General features: G+C 36.7%; 1 long non-coding RNA gene across 1 annotated transcript in view; it reads right to left on the reverse strand.

Moving 5' to 3' along the window:
• Positions 1–17500, reverse strand: part of LOC145864424 (uncharacterized) — a 192027-nt gene that overhangs the window by 30230 nt on the left and 144297 nt on the right. The gene's annotated exons all lie outside the window — the stretch shown is intronic.

Consider the following 17500-nt stretch of genomic DNA (forward strand, 5'->3'; position numbering starts at 1 on the left):
ATACTGCATACTGTCTATATTAACCATGTATACTGTCTATATTAACCATCTATACTGTCTATATTAACCATGTATACTGTCTATATTAACCATGTATACTGTATACTGTCTATATTAACCATGTATACTGTATACTGTCTATATTAACCATGTATACTGTCTATATTAAACATGTATACTGTATACTGTCTATATTAACCATGTATACTGTCTATATTAACCATGTATACTGTCTATATTAACCATGTATACTGTCTATATTAACCATGTATACTGTATACTGTCTATATTAACCATGTATACTGTATACTGTCTATATTAACCATGTATACTGTCTATATTAACCATGTATACTGTCTATATTAACCATGTATACTGTCTATATTAACCATGTATACTGTCTATATTAACCATGTATACTGCCTATATTAACCATGTATACTGTCTATATTAACCATGTATACTGTCTATATTAACCATGTATACTGTCTATATTAACCATGTATACTGTCTATATTAACCATCTATACTGTATACTGTCTATATTAACCATGTATACTGTCTATATTAATCATGTCTACTGTATAATGTCTATATTAACCATGTATACTGTATAATGTCTATATTAACAATGTATACTGTATAATGTCTATATTAACCATGTATACTGTCTATATTAACCATGTATACTGTCTATATTAACCATGTATACTGTCTATATTAACCATGTATAATGTCTATATTAACCATGTATACTGTCTATATTAACTATGTATACTGTCTATATTAACCATGTATACTGTATATATTAACCATGTATACTGTCTATATTAACCATGTATACTGTCTATATTAACCATGTATACTGTCTATATTAACCATGTATACTGTCTATATTAACCATGTATACTGTATACTGTCTATATTAACCATGTATACTGTCTATATTAACTATGTATACTGTATACTGTCTATATTAACCATGTATACTGTATACTGTCTATATTAACCATGTATACTGTCTATATTAACTATGTATACTGTATACTGTCTATATTAACCATGTATACTGTATACTGTCTATATTAACCATGTATACTGTCTATATTAACCATGTATACTGTCTATATTAACCATGTATACTGTATACTGTCTATATTAACCATGTATACTGTCTATATTAACCATGTATACTGTCTATATTAACCATGTATACTGTCTATATTAACCATGTATAATGTCTATATTAACCATGTATACTGTCTATATTAACCATGTATACTGTCTATATTAACCATGTATACTGTCTATATTAACCATGTGTACTGTCTATATTAACCATGTATACTGTATACTGTCTATATTAACCATGTATACTGTATACTGTCTATATTAACCATGTATACTGTCTATACTAACCATCTATACTGTCTATATTAACTATGTATAATGTCTATATTAACCATGTATACTGTCTATATTAACCATGTATACTGTCTATATTAACCATGTATACTGTCTATATTAACCATGTATACTGTATACTGTCTATATTAACCATGTATACTGTCTATATTAACTATGTATACTGTATACTGTCTATATTAACCATGTATACTGTATACTGTCTATATTAACCATGTATACTGTCTATATTAACCATGTATACTGTCTATATTAACCATGTATACTGTATTCTGTCTATATTAACCATGTATACTGTATACTATCTATATTAACCATGTATTCTGTCTATATTAACCATGTATACTGTCTATATTAACTATGTATACTGTCTATATTAACCATGTATACTGTCTATATTAACCATGTATACTGTATACTGTCTATATTAACCATCTATACTGTCTATATTAACCATCTATACTGTCTATATTAACCATGTATACTGTCTATATTAACCATGTGTAATGTCTATATTAACCATGTATACTGTATACTGTCTATATTAACCATGTATACTGTCTATATTAGCCATGTATACTGTCTATATTAACCAAGTATACTGTCTATATTAACCATGTATCCTGTCTATATTAACCATGTATACTGTATAATGTCTATATTAACAATGTATACTGTCTATATTAACCATGTATACTGTATACTGTCTATATTAACCATGTATAATGTCTATATTAACCATGTATACTGTCTATATTAACCATGTATACTGTATAATGTCTATATTAACAATGTATACTGTATAATGTCTATATTAACCATGTATACTGTCTATATTAACCATGTATATTGTCTTTATTAACCATGTGTACTGTCTATATTAACCATGTATACTGTCAATATTAACCATGTATACTGTCTATATTAACCATGTATACTGTATACTGTCTATATTAACCATGTATACTGTCTATATTAACCATGTATACTGTATACTGTCTATATTAACCATGTATACTGTCTATATTAACCATGTATACTGTCTATATTAACTATGTATACTGTCTATATTAACCATGTATACTGTATACTGTCTATATTAACCATGTATACTGTCTATATTAACCATGTATACTGTCTATATTAACCATCTATACTGTCTATATTAACTATGTATACTGTCTATATTAACCATGTATACTGTCTATATTAACCATGTATACTGTCTATATTAACCATGTATACTGTATACTGTCTATATTAACCATGTATACTGTCTATATTAACCATGTATACTGTATACTGTCTTTATTAACCATGTATACTGTATACTGTCTATATTAACCATGTATAATGTCTATATTAACCATGTATACTGTCTATATTAACTATGTTTACTGTCTATATTAACCATGTATACTGTATATATTAACCATGTATACTGTCTATATTAACCATGTATACTGTCTATATTAACCATGTATACTGTATACTGTCTATGTTAACCATGTATACTGTCTATATTAACCATGTATAATGTCTATATTAACCATGTATACTGTCTATATTAACCATGTATACTGTATACTGTCTATATTAACCATGTATACTGTCTATATTAACTATGTATACTGTATACTGTCTATATTAACCATGTATACTGTATACTGTCTATATTAACCATGTATACTGTCTATATTAACTATGTATACTGTATACTGTCTATATTAACCATGTATACTGTATACTGTCTATATTAACCATGTATACTGTCTATATTAACCATGTATACTGTCTATATTAACCATGTATACTGTATTCTGTCTATATTAACAATGTATACTGTATACTGTCTATATTAACCATGTATTCTGTCTATATTAACCATGTATACTGTCTATATTAACTATGTATACTGTCTATATTAACCATGTATACTGTCTATATTAACCATGTATACTGTCTATATTAACCATGTATACTGTCTATATTAACCATCTATACTGTATACTGTCTATATTAACCATGTATACTGTCTATATTAATCATGTCTACTGTATACTGTCTATATTAACCATGTATACTGTCTATATTAACTATGTATACTGTATACTGTCTATATTAACCATGTATACTGTCTATATTAACTATGTATACTGTATACTGTCTATATTAACCATGTATACTGTCTATATTAACCATGTATAATGTCTATATTAACCATGTATACTGTCTATATTAACCATGTATACTGTATACTGTCTATATTAACCATGTATACTGTCTATATTAACTATGTATACTGTATACTGTCTATATTAACCATGTATACTGTATACTGTCTATATTAACCATGTATACTGTCTATATTAACTATGTATACTGTATACTGTCTATATTAACCATGTATACTGTATACTGTCTATATTAACCATGTATACTGTCTATATTAACCATGTATACTGTCTATATTAACCATGTATACTGTATTCTGTCTATATTAACAATGTATACTGTATACTGTCTATATTAACCATGTATTCTGTCTATATTAACCATGTATACTGTCTATATTAACTATGTATACTGTCTATATTAACCATGTATACTGTCTATATTAACCATGTATACTGTCTATATTAACCATGTATACTGTCTATATTAACCATCTATACTGTATACTGTCTATATTAACCATGTATACTGTCTATATTAATCATGTCTACTGTATAATGTCTATATTAACCATGTATACTGTATAATGTCTATATTAACAATGTATACTGTATAATGTCTATATTAACCATGTATACTGTCTATATTAACCATGTATACTGTCTATATTAACCATGTATACTGTCTATATTAACCATGTATAATGTCTATATTAACCATGTATACTGTCTATATTAACTATGTATACTGTCTATATTAACCATGTATACTGTATATATTAACCATGTATACTGTCTATATTAACCATGTATACTGTCTATATTAACCATGTATACTGTCTATATTAACCATGTATACTGTCTATATTAACCATGTATACTGTATACTGTCTATATTAACCATGTATACTGTCTATATTAACTATGTATACTGTATACTGTCTATATTAACCATGTATACTGTATACTGTCTATATTAACCATGTATACTGTCTATATTAACTATGTATACTGTATACTGTCTATATTAACCATGTATACTGTATACTGTCTATATTAACCATGTATACTGTCTATATTAACCATGTATACTGTCTATATTAACCATGTATACTGTATACTGTCTATATTAACCATGTATACTGTCTATATTAACCATGTATACTGTCTATATTAACCATGTATACTGTCTATATTAACCATGTATAATGTCTATATTAACCATGTATACTGTCTATATTAACCATGTATACTGTCTATATTAACCATGTATACTGTCTATATTAACCATGTATACTGTCTATATTAACCATGTATACTGTATACTGTCTATATTAACCATGTATACTGTCTATATTAACCATGTATACTGTCTATATTAACCATGTATACTGTATACTGTCTATATTAACCATGTATACTGTCTATATTAACCATGTATACTGTCTATATTAACCATGTATACTGTCTATATTAACCATGTATACTGTCTATATTAACCATGTAAAATGTCTATATTAACCATGTATACTGTCTATATTAACCATGTATACTGTATACTGTCTATATTAACCATGTATACTGTCTATATTAACCATGTATACTGTATACTGTCTATATTAACCATGTATACTGTCTATATTAACCATGTATACTGTCTATATTAACCATGTAAACTGTATACTGTCTATATTAACCATGTACACTGTCTATATTAACCATGTATATTGTCTATATTAACCATGTAAACTGTATACTGTCTATATTAACCATGTAAACTGTCTATATTAACCATGTATACTGTATACTGTCTATATTAACCATGTACACTGTCTATATTAACCATGTATACTGTCTATATTAACCATGTATACTGTCTATATTAACCATGTATACTGTATACTGTCTATATTAACCATGTATACTGTAGACTGTCTATATTAACCATGTATACTGTAGACTGTCTATATTAACCATGTATACTGTATACTGTCTATATTAACCATGTATACTGTCTATATTAACCATGTATATTGTCTTTATTAACCATGTATAATGTCTATATTAACCATGTATACTGTCTATATTAACTATGTATACTGTCTATGTTAACCATGTATACTTTCTATATTAACCATGTACACTGTCTATATTAACCATGTATACTGTCTATATTAACTATGTATACTGTCTATATTAACCATGTATACTGTATACTGTCTATATTAACCATTTATACTGTCTATATTAACCATGTATACTGTCTATATTAACTATGTATACTGTCTATATTAACCATGTATACTGTCTATATTAACCATGTATACTGTCTATATTAACTATGTATACTCACTATATTAACCATGTATACTGTCTATATTAACTATGTATACTGTCTATATTAACCATGTATACTGTATACTGTCTATATTAACCATGTATACTGTCTATATTAACCATGTATACTGTCTATATTAACTATGTATACTGTCTATATTAACCATGTATACTGTCTATATTAACCATGTATACTGTCTATATTAACTATGTATACTCACTATATTAGCCATGTATACTGTCTATATTAACTATGTATACTGTCTATGTTAACCATGTATACTGTCTATATTAACCAAGTATACTGTATACTGTCTATATTAACCATGTATACTTTATACTGTCTATATTAACCATGTATACTGTCTATATTAACCATGTATACTGTCTATATTAACCATGTATACTGTCTATATTAACCATGTATACTGTCTATATTAACCATGTATACTGTCTACATTAACCATGTATACTGAATACTGTCTATATTAACCATGTATACTGTCTATATTAACCATGTATACTGTATACTGTCTATATTAACCATGTATACTGTCTATATTAACCATGTATACTGTCTATATTAACCATGTATACTGTCTATATTAACCATGTATACTGTATTGTGTCTATATTAACCATGTATACTGTATACTGTCTATATTAACCATGTATACTGTCTATATTAACTATGTATACTGTATACTGTCTATATTAACCATGTATACTGTATACTGTCTATATTAACCATGTATACTGTCTATATTAACCATGTATACTGTCTATATTAACCATGTATACTGTATTCTGTCTATATTAACAATGTATACTGTATACTGTCTATATTAACCATGTATTCTGTCTATATTAACCATGTATACTGTCTATATTAACTATGTATACTGTCTATATTAACCATGTATACTGTCTATATTAACCATGTATACTGTATACTGTCTATATTAACCATGTATACTGTCTATATTAACCATCTATACTGTCTATATTAACCATGTATACTGTATACTGTCTATATTAACCATGTATAATGTCTATATTAACCATGTATACTGTATACTGTCTATATTAACCATGTATACTGTCTATATTAACCATCTATACTGTCTATATTAACCATGTATACTGTATACTGTCTATATTAACCATGTATACTGTCTATATTAACCATGTATACTGTCTATATTAACCATGTATACTGTCTATATTAACCATGTATAATGTCTATATTAACCATGTATACTGTCTATATTAACCATGTATACTGTCTATATTAACCATGTATACTGTCTATATTAACCATGTGTACTGTCTATATTAACCATGTGTACTGTCTATATTAACCATGTATACTGTATACTGTCTATATTAACCATGTATACTGTATACTGTCTATATTAACCATGTATACTGTCTATATTAACCATGTATACTGTCTATACTAACCATCTATACTGTCTATATTAACTATGTATACTGTCTATATTAACCATGTATACTGTCTATATTAACCATGTATACTGTCTATATTAACCATGTATACTGTCTATATTAACCATGTATACTGTATACTGTCTATATTAACCATGTATACTGTCTATATTAACTATGTATACTGTATACTGTCTATATTAACCATGTATACTGTATACTGTCTATATTAACCATGTATACTGTCTATATTAACCATGTATACTGTCTATATTAACCATGTATACTGTATTCTGTCTATATTAACCATGTATACTGTATACTGTCTATATTAACCATGTATTCTGTCTATATTAACCATGTATACTGTCTATATTAACTATGTATACTGTCTATATTAACCATGTATACTGTATACTGTCTATATTAACCATGTATACTGCCTATATTAACCATCTATACTGTCTATATTAACCATGTATACTGTCTATATTAACCATGTATAATGTCTATATTAACCATGTATACTGTATACTGTCTATATTAACCATGTATACTGTCTATATTAACCATGTATACTGTCTATATTAACCATGTATACTGTCTATATTAACCATCTATACTGTCTATATTAACCATGTATACTGTCTATATTAACCATGTATAATGTCTATATTAACCATGTATACTGTATACTGTCTATATTAACCATGTATACTGTCTATATTAACCATGTATACTGTCTATATTAACCAAGTATACTGTCTATATTAACCATGTATGCTGTCTATATTAACCATGTATACTGTATAATGTCTATATTAACAATGTATACTGTCTCTATTAACCATGTATACTGTATACTGTCTATATTAACCATGTATAATGTCTATATTAACCATGTATACTGTCTATATTAACCATGTATACTGTATAATGTCTATATTAACAATGTATACTGTATAATGTCTATATTAACCATGTATACTGTCTATATTAACCATGTATACTGTCTTTATTAACCATGTGTACTGTCTATATTAACCATGTATACTGTCTATATTAACCATCTATACTGTCTATATTAACCATGTATACTGTATACTGTCTATATTAACCATGTATACTGTCTATATTAACCATGTATACTGTCTATATTAACTATGTATACTGTCTATATTAACCATGTATACTGTATACTGTCTATATTAACCATGTATACTCTCTATATTAACTATGTATACTGTCTATATTAACCATGTATACTGTCTATATTAACCATGTCTACTGTCTATATTAACCATGTATACTGTCTATATTAACCATGTATACCGTATACTGTCTATATTAACCATGTATACTGTCTATATTAACCATGTATACTGTACACTGTCTATATTAACCATGTATACTGTATACTGTCTATATTAACCATGTATACTGTCTATATTAACCATGTATACTGTCTATATTAACCATGTATAATGTCTATATTAACCATGTATACTGTCTATATTAACTATGTATACTGTCTATATTAACCATGTATACTGTATATATTAACCATGTATACTGTCTATATTAACCATGTATACTGTCTATATTAACCATCTATACTGTCTATATTAACTATGTATACTGTCTATATTAACCATGTATACTGTCTATATTAACCATGTATACTGTCTATATTAACCATGTATACTGTATACTGTCTATATTAACCATGTATACTGTCTATATTAACTATGTATACTGTATACTGTCTATATTAACCATGTATACTGTCTATATTAACCATGTATACTGTCTATATTAACCATGTATACTGTCTATATTAACTATGTATACTGTCTATATTAACCATGTATACTGTATACTGTCTATATTAACCATGTATACTGTATACTGTCTATATTAACCATGTATACTGTCTATATTAACCATGTATACTGTCTATATTAACCACGTATACTGTATACTGTCTATATTAACCATGTATACTGTCTATATTAACCATGTATACTGTCTATATTAACCATGTATACTGTCTATATTAACCATGTATACTGTCTATATTAACCATGTATACTGTCTATATTAACCATGTATACTGTCTATATTGTGGAGGGGTCCTGTAGGTCTGCTGTTGCCACGACAACTCTCTCTCTCTCTCTCTCTCTCTCTCTCTCTCTCTCTCTCTCTCCTCTCTCTCTCTCCTCTCTCTCTCTCTCTCTCTCTCTCTCTCTCTCTCTCTCTCTCTCTCTCTCTCTCTGTCTCTCTCTCTCTCTCTCTCTCTCTCTCTCTCCTCTCTCTCTCTCTGTCTCTCTGTCTCTCTCTCTCTGTCTCTCTCTCTCTCTCTCTCTCTCTCTCTCTCTCTCCCTCCCTCCCTCCCTCCATGTAGTGTTGTTTGTGTGGAGAACGCTCCGGGCTGAAAACCATCTGTTCTCAACAGTCTTCTTTCTCTCTGTCCTTTTCCAGCTCTCCTTTCCTCTCCCTTTCTCTCAATTCTCTGTCAATCTCTTTCTTTCCAACTGTCTCTGCTTCTCTCTCCTTCGGTCTCTCACTTTCTCCTTTCTCTCCATCCCTCTCTCAATCTTCGACACAGTCTGTTAACTCTCTCCCTGCCTCCCCTCCCTCTATTCCCTCAACTCTCCCCAATCTCATCCTCCCATCCCCTTCACCCTCATCTCTGCTCCTCTCATAACCCGTTTTCCTCTGCTCCTCTCTGCTCCTCTCATAACCCGTTTTCCTCTGCTCCTCTCTGCTCCTCTCTGCTCCTCTCATTACCCGTTTTCCTCTGCTCCTCTCTGCTCCTCTCTGCTCCTCTCATAACCCGTTTTCCTCTGCTCCTCTCTGCTCCTCTCTGCTCCTCTCATAACCCGTTTTCCTCTGCTCCTCTCTGCTCCTCTCTGCTCCTCTCATAACCCGTTTTCCTCTGCTCCTCTCTGCTCCTCTCATAGCCCTGTTTTCCTCTGCTCCTCTCTGCTCCTCTATGCTCCTCTCTGCTCCTCTCATAACCCAGTTTTCCTCTGCTCCTCTCTGCTCCTCTCTGCTCCTCTCTGCTCATCTCTGCTCCTCTCATAACCCGTTTTCCTCTGCTCCTCTCTGCTCCTCTCTGCCTCTCTGCTCCTCTCTGTTCCTCTCTGCTCCTCTCTGCTCCTCTCTGCTCCTCTCATAACCCGTTTTCCTCTGCTCCTCTCTGCTCCTCTCATAGCCCTGTTTTCCTCTGCTCCTCTCTGCTCCTCTATGCTCCTCTCTGCTCCTCTCTGCTCCTCTCATAACACAGTTTTCCTCTGCTCCTCTCTGCTCCTCTCTGCTCATCTCTGCTCCTCTCTGCTCCTCTCTGCTCCTCTCTGCTCATCTCTGCTCCTCTCATAACCCCGTTTTCCTCTGCTCCTCTCTGCTCATCTCTGCTCCTCTCTGCTCCTCTCTGCTCATCTCTGCTCCTCTCTGCTCATCTCTGCTCCTCTCTGCTCCTCTCTGCTCCTCTCATAACCCCGTTTTCCTCTGCTCCTCTCTGCTCATCTCTGCTCCTCTCTGCTCCTCTCTGCTCCTCTCTGCTCATCCTTGATCGTCGTCAGGACCATGCAGGGAAATATTACTGACTCCAGAAATGAAAATGACAAATAAGGACAAAAAAATTGAAGTGAAACTTGATGACATTTTTTGTTGAAGAAAACCTTCCCAGTATAACCATTTGCATGCTGGGAAAAGAATCCCCAGAGATAACATCTGTTTGTCCTTGTGCTGTGGCACTGCATTTTTGAAGTCTGATGACCCCTACCTGTCTCTCTTGCTCTCTCTCTCAAATCTAATCAAATGTAATTTGTCACATGCGCCGAATACAACAGGTGTAGTAGACCTTACAGTGAAATGCTGAATACAACAGGTGTAGTAGACCTCACAGTGAAATGCTGAATACAACAGGTGTAGTAGACCTCACAGTGAAATGCTGAATACAACAGGTGTACTAGACCTTACAGTGAAATGCTGAATACAACAGGTGTAGTAGACCTCACAGTGAAATGCTGAATACAACAGGTGTAGTAGACCTTACAGTGAAATGCTGAATACAACAGGTGTAGTAGACCTTACAGTGAAATGCTGAATACAACAGGTGTAGTAGACCTTACAGTGAAATGCTGAATACAACAGGTGTAGTAGACCTCACAGTGAAATGCTGAATACAACATGTGTAGTAGACCTCACAGTGAAATGCTGAATACAACAGGTGTAGTAGACCTTACAGTGAAATGCTGAATACAACAGGTGTAGTAGACCTTACAGTGAAATGCTGAATACAACAGGTGTAGTAGACCTTACAGTGAAATGCTGAATACAAGTCCTTAAAACCAACAATGCAGTTTTAATAAAATACCAACAAAAAAAGAAAGAGATAAAAATAACAAATGACTAATGAGCAGGAATATACTGGGTTATACAGGGTGTTACGGTACAAAGTCAATGAGGAGGCTATATACAGGGTGTTACGGTACAAAGTCAATGAGGAGGCTATATACAGGGTGTTACGGTACAAAGTCAATGAGGAGGCTATATACAGGGTGTTACGGTACAGAGTCAATGTGGAGGCTATATACAGGGTGTTACGGTACAGAGTCAATGTGGAGGCTATATACAGGGTATTACGGTACAGAGTCAATGTGGAGGCTATATACAGGGGGTACCGGGACAGAGTCAATGTGGAGGCTATATACAGGGGGTACCGATACAGAGTCAATGTGGAGGCTATATACAGGGGGTACCGGTACAGAGTCAATGTGGAGGCTATATACAGGGTGTTACGGTACAGAGTCAATGTGGAGGCTATATACAGGGGGTACCGATACAGAGTCAATGTGGAGGCTATATACAGGGTGTTACGGTACAGAGTCAATGTGGAGGCTATATACAGGGTGTTACGGTACAGAGTCAATGTGGAGGCTATATACAGGGGGTACCGGTACAGAGTCAATGTGGAGGCTATATACAGGGGGTACTGATACAGAGTCAATGTGGAGGCTATATACAGGGTGTTACGGTACAGAGTCAATGTGGAGGCTATATACAGGGGGTACCGGTACAGAGTCAATGTGGAGGCTATATACAGGGGGTACCGATACAGAGTCAATGTGGAGGCTATATACAGGGGGTACCGGTACAGAGTCAATGTGGAGGCTATATACAGGGGGTACCGGTACAGAGTCAATGTGGAGGCTATATACAGGGGGTACCGGTACAGAGTCAATGTGGAGGCTATATACAGGGGGTACCGGTACAGAGTCAATGTGGAGGCTATATACAGGGGGTACCGATACAGAGTCAATGTGGAGGCTATATACAGGGTGTTACGGTACAGAGTCAATGTGGAGGCTATATACAGGGTATTACGGTACAGAGTCAATGTGGAGGCTATATACAGGGGGTACCGGTACAGAGTCAATGTGGAGGCTATATACAGGGGGTACCGGTACAGAGTCAATGTGAAGGCTATATACAGGGGGGTACCGGTACAGAGTCAATGTGGAGGCTATATACAGGGGGTACCGGTGCAGAGTCAATGTGGAGGCTATATACAGGGGGTACCGGTACAGGGTCAATGTGGAGGCTATATACAGGGTGTTACGGTACAAAGTCAATGAGGAGGCTATATACAGGGTGTTACGGTACAGAGTCAATGTGGAGGCTATATACAGGGTGTTACGGTACAGAGTCAATGTGGAGGCTATATACAGGGGGTACCGATACAGAGTCAATGTGGAGGCTATATACAGGGTGTTACGGTACAGAGTCAATGTGGAGGCTATATACAGGGTGTTACGGTACAGAGTCAATGTGGAGGCTATATACAGGGGGTACCGGTACAGAGACAATGTGGAGGCTATATACAGGGGGTACTGATACAGAGTCAATGTGGAGGCTATATACAGGGTGTTACGGTACAGAGTCAATGTGGAGGCTATATACAGGGGGTACCGGTACAGAGTCAATGTGGAGGCTATATACAGGGGGTACCGATACAGAGTCAATGTGGAGGCTATATACAGGGGGTACCGGTACAGAGTCAATGTGGAGGCTATATACAGGGGGTACCGGTACAGAGTCAATGTGGAGGCTATATACAGGGGGTACCGGTACAGAGTCAATGTGGAGGCTATATACAGGGGGTACCGGTACAGAGTCAATGTGGAGGCTATATACAGGGGGTACCGATACAGAGTCAATGTGGAGGCTATATACAGGGTGTTACGGTACAGAGTCAATGTGGAGGCTATATACAGGGTATTACGGTACAGAGTCAATGTGGAGGCTATATACAGGGGGTACCGGTACAGAGTCAATGTGGAGGCTATATACAGGGGGTACCGGTACAGAGTCAATGTGAAGGCTATATACAGGGGGGTACCGGTACAGAGTCAATGTGGAGGCTATATACAGGGGGTACCGGTGCAGAGTCAATGTGGAGGCTATATACAGGGGGTACCGGTACAGAGTCAATGTGGAGATTATATACAGGGTGTTACGGTACAAAGTCAATGAGGAGGCTATATACAGGGTGTTACGGTACAGAGTCAATGTGGAGGCTATATACAGGGTGTTACGGTACAGAGTCAATGTGGAGGCTATATACAGGGTATTACGGTACAGAGTCAATGTGGAGGCTATATACAGGGGGTACCGGGACAGAGTCAATGTGGAGGCTATATACAGGGGGTACCGATACAGAGTCAATGTGGAGGCTATATACAGGGGGTACCGGTACAGAGTCAATGTGGAGGCTATATACAGGGGGTACCGATACAGAGTCAATGTGGAGGCTATATACAGGGGGTACCGGTACAGGGTCAATGTGGAGGCTATATACAGGGGGTACCGGTACAGAGTCAATGTGGAGGCTACATACAGGGTGTTACGGTACAGAGTCAATGTGGAGGCTATATACAGGGGGTACCGATACAGAGTCAATGTGGAGGCTATATACAGGGTGTTACGGTACAGAGTCAATGTGGAGGCTATATACAGGGTGTTACGGTACAGAGTCAATGTGGAGGCTATATACAGGGGGTACCGGTACAGAGTCAATGTGGAGGCTATATACAGGGGGTACTGATACAGAGTCAATGTGGAGGCTATATACAGGGTGTTACGGTACAGAGTCAATGTGGAGGCTATATACAGGGGGTACCGGTACAGAGTCAATGTGGAGGCTATATACAGGGGGTACCGATACAGAGTCAATGTGGAGGCTATATACAGGGGGTACCGGTACAGAGTCAATGTGGAGGCTATATACAGGGGGTACCGGTACAGAGTCAATGTGGAGGCTATATACAGGGGGTACCGGTACAGAGTCAATGTGGAGGCTATATACAGGGGGTACCGGTACAGAGTCAATGTGGAGGCTATATACAGGGGGTACCGATACAGAGTCAATGTGGAGGCTATATACAGGGTGTTACAGTACAGAGTCAATGTGGAGGCTATATACAGGGTATTACGGTACAGAGTCAATGTGGAGGCTATATACAGGGGGTACCGGTACAGAGTCAATGTGGAGGCTATATACAGGGGGTACCGGTACAGAGTCAATGTGAAGGCTATATACAGGGGGGTACCGGTACAGAGTCAATGTGGAGGCTATATACAGGGGGTACCGGTGCAGAGTCAATGTGGAGGCTATATACAGGGGGTACCGGTACAGAGTCAATGTGGAGACTATATACAGGGTGTTACGGTACAAAGTCAATGAGGAGGCTATATACAGGGTGTTACGGTACAGAGTCAATGTGGAGGCTATATACAGGGGGTACCGGTACAGAGTCAATGTGGAGGCTATATACAGGGGGTACCGGTACAGAGTCAATGTGGAGACTATATACAGGGTGTTACGGTACAAAGTCAATGAGGAGGCTATATACAGGGTGTTACGGTACAGAGTCAATGTGGAGGCTATATACAGGGTGTTACGGTACAGAGTCAATGTGGAGGCTATATACAGGGTATTACGGTACAGAGTCAATGTGGAGGCTATATACAGGGGGTACCGGGACAGAGTCAATGTGGAGGCTATATACAGGGGGTACCGATACAGAGTCAATGTGGAGGCTATATACAGGGGGTACCGGTACAGAGTCAATGTGGAGGCTATATACAGGGGGTACCGATACAGAGTCAATGTGGAGGCTATATACAGGGGGTACCGGTACAGGGTCAATGTGGAGGCTATATACAGGGGGTACCGGTACAGAGTCAATGTGGAGGCTATATACAGGGTGTTACGGTACAGAGTCAATGTGGAGGCTATATACAGGGGGTACCGATACAGAGTCAATGTGGAGGCTATATACAGGGTGTTACGGTACAGAGTCAATGTGGAGGCTATATACAGGGTGTTACGGTACAGAGTCAATGTGGAGGCTATATACAGGGGGTACCGGTACAGAGTCAATGTGGAGGCTATATACAGGGGGTACTGATACAGAGTCAATGTGGAGGCTATATACAGGGTGTTACGGTACAGAGTCAATGTGGAGGCTATATACAGGGGGTACCGGTACAGAGTCAATGTGGAGGCTATATACAGGGGGTACCTATACAGAGTCAATGTGGAGGCTATATACAGGGGGTACCGGTACAGAGTCAATGTGGAGGCTATATACAGGGGGTACCGGTACAGAGTCAATGTGGAGGCTATATACAGGGGGTACCGGTACAGAGTCAATGTGGAGGCTATATACAGGGGGTACCGGTACAGAGTCAATGTGGAGGCTATATACAGGGGGTACCGATACAGAGTCAATGTGGAGGCTATATACAGGGTGTTACGGTACAGAGTCAATGTGGAGGCTATATACAGTGTATTACGGTACAGAGTCAATGTGGAGGCTATATACAGGGGGTACCGGTACAGAGTCAATGTGGAGGCTATATACAGGGGGTACCGGTACAGAGTCAATGTGAAGGCTATATACAGGGGGGTACCGGTACAGAGTCAATGTGGAGGCTATATACAGGGGTACCGGTGCAGAGTCAATGTGGAGGCTATATACAGGGGGTACCGGTACAGAGTCAATTGTGGAGGCTATATACAGGGGGTACCGGTACAGAGTCAATGTGGAGGCTATATACAGGGGGTACCGGTACAGAGTCAATGTGGAGGCTATATACAGGGGGTACCGGTACAGAGTCAATGTGGAGGCTATATACAGGGGGTACCGGTACAGAGTCAATGTGGAGGCTATATACAGGGGGTACCGGTACAGAGTCAATGTGGAGGCTATATACAGGGGGTACCAGTACAGAGTCAATGTGGAGGCTATATACAGGGGGTACCGGTACAGAGTCAATGTGGAGGCTATATACAGGGGGTACCGGTACAGAGTCAATGTGGAGGCTATATACAGGGTATTACGGTACAGAGTCCATGTGGAGGCTATATACAGGGTGTTACGGTACAGAGTCAATGTGGAGGCTATATACAGGGGGTACCGGTACAGAGTCAATGTGGAGGCTATATACAGGGGGTACCAGTACAGAGTCAATGTGGAGGCTATATACAGGGGGTACCAGTACAGAGTCAATGTGGAGGCTATATACAGGGGGTACCGGTACAGAGTCAATGTGGAGGCTATATACAGGGGGTACCGGTACAGAGTCAATGTGGAGGCTATATACAGGGTATTACGGTACAGAGTCCATGTGGAGGCTATATACAGGGTGTTACGGTACAGAGTCAATGTGGAGGCTATATACAGGGGGTACCGGTACAGAGTCAATGTGGAGGCTATATACAGGGTGTTACGGTACAGAGTCAATGTGGAGGCTATATACAGGGGGTACCGGTACAGGCAGACTGGCAGTTATGCAACCAGTCAGGATGCTCTCGATGGTGCTGCTGTAGAACTTTTTGAGGATCTGAGGACCAATGCGAAATCTTTTCAGCCTCCTGAGGGGGAAGAGGCGTTGTCTTTCCGTCTTCACAACTGTCTTGGTGTGTTTTGGACCATGTTAGTTTGTTGGTGATGTGGACACCAAGGAACTTGAAGCTCTCAACCTGCTCCACTTCAGCCCCGTCGGTGAGAATGGGGGCGTGCTCGGTCCTCCTTTTCCTGTAG

The sequence above is a fragment of the Salmo salar genome, chromosome 27, assembly GCF_965601325.2.
Source record: "Salmo salar chromosome 27, fSalSal1, whole genome shotgun sequence".
In the NCBI taxonomy this organism is placed as follows: domain Eukaryota; kingdom Metazoa; phylum Chordata; class Actinopteri; order Salmoniformes; family Salmonidae; genus Salmo; species Salmo salar.